The 5,029-nt window shown below is 36.1% G+C and overlaps 1 protein-coding gene and 1 long non-coding RNA gene across 2 annotated transcripts in view; one reads left to right on the top strand and one right to left on the bottom strand.

Annotated features, from left to right (window-relative positions):
- The window catches only part of vstm2b (V-set and transmembrane domain containing 2B), a 21,531-nt gene that overhangs the window by 3,410 nt on the left and 13,092 nt on the right, over nucleotides 1-5,029 (bottom strand). The window lies entirely within an intron of this gene.
- Nucleotides 3,330-5,029, top strand: part of LOC107838199 (uncharacterized) — an 8,161-nt gene continuing 6,461 nt past the window's right edge. The window contains exon 1 of the long non-coding RNA XR_001664246.1: nucleotides 3,330-3,467. This is a non-coding gene — a long non-coding RNA (uncharacterized LOC107838199). The remainder of the gene's footprint in view (nucleotides 3,468-5,029) is intronic.

Raw genomic sequence — 5,029 nt, 5'->3', positions numbered from 1 at the left:
TTTTGACTGTTGCTCATGGGGAGAGACATTTCAGTAATCTAAAACTAAGAAAAAATTTAAGGAACCTACTTGCATACTGGATGTGGACTGTTGGATGTTAAATTCATGAGCAGTAAATATTGTGCTAATTATCAGTATTGAACCAAAGAAAGCAAGGCAGATGCTAGCCTTTAAAATTGTGACGCTTTTTATGGGTCAAATAGACTCAAAAAATTGTAACAGCAGCTGCGCGGGGGAGGGGGGGCCCAAACAAATTTTTTGTCAAGGGGCCCACGATTCCTGGTTGCACCCCTGCTCCCCAGTATATGTAAAACTCATTCTCAGTTCCTCCTTGCTGGTTCTTCCTATCAAACCTTGTTAAATCATGTCCAATCCTATTACCTTCTTGTTGTTCCTTTTATTTTTGTTCTACTCTGGCTCCCTGCATCCTTCATGGTATTTGTTCTAAATTTTTGTATGTTCTTTCTTTATTTAACATTCAAAATTAACTCAAAGTCTCAGTCTGCTGCATTTGGGTCCAAAACCAACACACATCATGACACACAGTCATAAAATAAGTCTTAACGTGTTAAATTACGTAAACTTGCAGTGTGCAACTTTTGTAAAAAAAATACTTTTTTTCTTTTTTTTTTTTTTTTTACATATTTGTTAAAACTGTCACCCTGTGGTGACAGCTTGAAACAGATAATCTGTGAAAAAAATTTGTTCTGCCTTCTCTCTGTGCTCTATCATTTACAGAACTACATAAATCAGTTAGAACCAACCAATCAGAGCCAGGAGGAGGGTGTTAGCACTGTCAATCACTCTCATGTTGGAGGAAGAACTTGGAGGAGAAGAACTTCCTCCAACAGGAAGTTCTTCTTCCTTGTCTGTAGTTAAATAGAGCAGTGAAAAGGCACTGACTCCCTTGAACAAAATGCCTTATCCTACAGGCTGTGATTTTAATCTACAAAAATCAATTTTCTCGATTCCTAAGTTCCAACCTGTGTTTTAAAGAACATCAATAAACATTCTTTAAATCATTTAACTCAAGTCATATGAATTAACCGAAAGGATGTAATAATGTTTTAAATGTCAATGACTTAATAAAAATAACTCACATTTATTACATCTTAATTTTAATTTTAAGTAAAAAATGTTTCATATTAAAAAATAGGAAACAATACAGGCATAATGTTTTCTTCTAATTTGCAGTCAAATGATTGTGTTCAGGAGCTGTTGTGTTTTTTAGGACATAACTTGTGCATTTAAAAGCTGCAGTTATGTTTGAACACTCCTCTCAAACACGCTTATTATAATTACTGCCCAATTTCTGTATTTATTTATCCAATATTCATATTGATCAGTCTTAAATTTGAGGGATGCTATAATGTTCACCTAATGTTAATAAGGAAAAAGGGAGAGAGAACAAATAGAACTGCAAAATTATCTGTGGGTCGTTCTAAATTTAAAACATGTTTATTATTTTAGATTATCTAAATACTATGTAGTCAAATGTATGCAGAATACATTTGTGTAGACTGTGTTTAATAATTTCATTGTCTAATGAAATGCTTACTTTAATGTCTCCTATGAATCTATTAAAAAATATTGCATCATTGTATTCTCTCTTTTTAATTTATTTTTTACAGTTCAGCATCATGGATTTATTTAGAAAAACTTTTCTGATGGAGTTCATCAGATATTGATATTGATCATAAAGTCTGTGCAGGTGAGTTTCGTGTCATCTGCTTTGTAAAAAGAAGCCGCTTCAATTCAATTCAAAAATACTTTATGAATCCTAGAGTGAAATTAAATGTTGTTAGAACTCATGTTATCCAGCTTTCTTCAAAATGTTGTTGTGGATGCTGATGACTTTGGGCCGGGATGGTGTCAGGAAAAAGAGCAAAATCTCCATTACTTGTTTTGTCAGTGAAGCGTGATCTGCCAGTTTCTACTAAATAATGACAAGCCTCCTGATTAAAATAGCAGACAGATTTCAACTTGTCTGCTACAATGAATAATTGACAATTTATTAATTATTACTTAATTATTAATTAGGAAATTATTAATTCTTTATAAACTAGGAAAATGAGAAAAAAACTAGAATAAAGTATCTTTCTGGAATGAGTTAATTCTCATGAGGAACACTGATTATTAACAGCATGGTTCACAATCAACAATCTAAATGGGCAGTCTGGGTTCATCACAGGGCAACTTAAAAACGCAGTACAGCAAACCTGCAGGCACATAGCCATACCTAGTAGCAAATTAGACTGGCTACTTGAGCTAAAATGCAGAGTCCTGAATGTGTCACGATCTGTGTTTGTGTTTTTGAGTTTCTGTGTAGTCCTGTTCCCTGTGAGTCTGTCTCTGTGTCTTCCCCGTTGATTGTTTCCCAGGTGTGTCTCATTCCCTTAATTACCCCTTGTGTATTTAAAACCACCTGTTGTCTGTGTTCCTGGTCGGGTCCTTGTCTAACTGTGTCTTACGAATGTCTAGTTGTTTGTCTAATGTAGTCCGCACTCTCCAGTAGAACTGCCAAGTCCTGGTTTTTGCTTGCTCCCGTTCAGTCCGTATAGTCTGTTGCTACCGGCGTTTAGCTGCGTGCTTGTTTCTGCCGTGCTGCCTTTCCTGGACTGTGTACCGAGCATTATCATCTTTAAACTCTTCTCACTCATCATCTTACCTGGGCCTCGGCGTCATCTCCTCACCACCAACCACACGCTTCATGACAGAATGATGGGGAAGCTAGAGTCCCTGGCAGAAACCACACATGCATGCAGAGACGGGCCCTGGCTAGGATCTTCTTGTTACCAGGCAACTGGTCAAATATCTGCATTATCAGAGGAATTCTTCATTCTTGTCTAAGTTTAGCAAAGGAAAAGCTGCGTTTTGGAAAGAGAATTGGCATAGTTTGAACTTTGGCTGACAAAGTCCAGCAGATATTCAGGTACTACTACACATGACAGAATGGATGTTGGCTGGTATGAAATGAAGGGAAATTATTTCAAGATTTCACACTCCTAAAATATTACTAGAAAAATTTGATACAACAAATCCGTACTTTGAAAAGTAAGATTTTGTAATGAGTGGGAGCTTAATAAACCTATGTGCTTAACTAAGATGGATGACAGAAGTGGATGTGTCAGGAATGTCATCCAAATTTGAGGGATGCTATAATGTTCACCTAATGTTAATAAGGAAAAAGGGAAAGAGAACAATTAGAACTGCAAAATTATCTGTGGGTCATTCTAAATTTAAAACATGTTTATTATTTTAGATTATCTAAATACTATGTAGTAAAATGTATGCAGACACATACCTGACACATTAGGGAGTGTCAGGAATGTCATCCAGACACTCCCTGACTCATCCATGTATTGTATAAAACACATGACTTGATCATAATTCCTCTTATGTTTCAGATGAAGTGTCCCAGAGAGCACATCAAAGCATTGCCCTATCATTTCAGACAGACAGTTAAGGTAAATGTTTCTACTCATCCATAGACACACACACACACACACACACACACACGTTTGTCTGGCTATCTTTGTGGGGACTTTCCATTGACTTCCATTCATTTCTACAGCCTAAACCTTACCTTTACCCTTTTCCTAACCCTAACCATCACATACCTAACCCTAGCCCTAACCAAAACTCAATTCATACCTTAGCCCTAAATCTGACCCCTGACCCAAAAACAGGGTTTCCCCTCGTGGGGACCAGGCTCCTGTCCCCACAACATATGTGTCAGGAAAATTGTCCCCACAAGGTATTATAAAGAAACGCACATGCGCACACACACGCGCACACACACGCGCACACACACACACACACACACACACACACACACACACACACACACACAGAGGACTGAAGCAGCTGCCAAGTGAGATTCAACACAGCAACTAAACACAGCGTGGCTGCTGTCAGTCTGATTGTGTCTCTCTGTGCAACATTTATCCCCTTCCAAGACTATAAAACCTTCACTAACGCATTATGGTAAAAGTTTTTTTTAAATGATATTCATAGATCCAGTGTCTAACTATAATAATGCTATAAAAACACTCATCAAGGTCTTTTAATTACAATGAATTTAAATGATAACTTTCTTTGATATTAAAGTTTTAATTTTGATTGTGTTAAAATAAAAAAAGAAGTATTTTTTGAAAAAAATAAATAAAAGGAAAATACCCTGTTACTTGATTGGTTTTAAACAAAATTATTCTCGAAAGTACATATTTGGTCGTGCTGATTTTGTTCAAATTGAAAGTAGCAAATGCACAATTCTTGAACATTGCAATGTGACTTTCTGTTAATTAAATAATGCTTAACAGGCTGAGTTATTGAGCTGATGTATTAAAATCTGCTTTTTTTCATGTCTCTGATCATTCATTTTGTGTTGTAGTTATAAATTATAGATATTTCTGAAATAATCTACATTTCGGTGTTCCTTAGGGGTCTATTTTGGGGCCCTTATTATGGTTTACATGCTCCCTGTTCAACACATTCTGAGCACATTTAAATATGCTCCTCACTATGCAGATGATATTCATTTATGCATTTCTTTTAAGCCTCATGAAGTATTGAAACTGTGGGGCTGCATGTGCTTAGATTGTGTAAAGAGCTGAATGGCATACTTTTTCTCCAACTTAATAAAAAATATTTTTGTCTTTTTGCTTCAGAAAAACTTACACCTTTAATAATGGGACTGTGGTTTTGCTTTATTGTCATGTTCAGTCTCTGGTTCCAGGCACAAAACAACAACATCTGCATTTTAATGACATATCTGAGTGGTGAAATGAACACTTCGGCTTTTCTCATTCACTTTTGACAATTTGATCAGATTTGAATATTATTGGTCCTAAGATGCATTAAGTTGTTTTTTACACAATCAAATTTCCCTGAGCAGAAAACATTGAGCTGATCAAATCAAAACCTACAGTGAGGCAGACATCTTTACATGTTTTTCTGCTGTTAAGATGAGAACTAAATTAAGGTCAAAGTTAGGGATGAATCATTAGTCACAGGCAAGTGCAGGGAG

This window comes from Poecilia formosa, unplaced genomic scaffold (genome assembly GCF_000485575.1).
Source record: "Poecilia formosa unplaced genomic scaffold, Poecilia_formosa-5.1.2 Scaffold219, whole genome shotgun sequence".
Classification (NCBI taxonomy): Eukaryota; Metazoa; Chordata; class Actinopteri; order Cyprinodontiformes; family Poeciliidae; genus Poecilia; species Poecilia formosa.
This window is presented reverse-complemented; position numbering and strand designations above follow the sequence as displayed.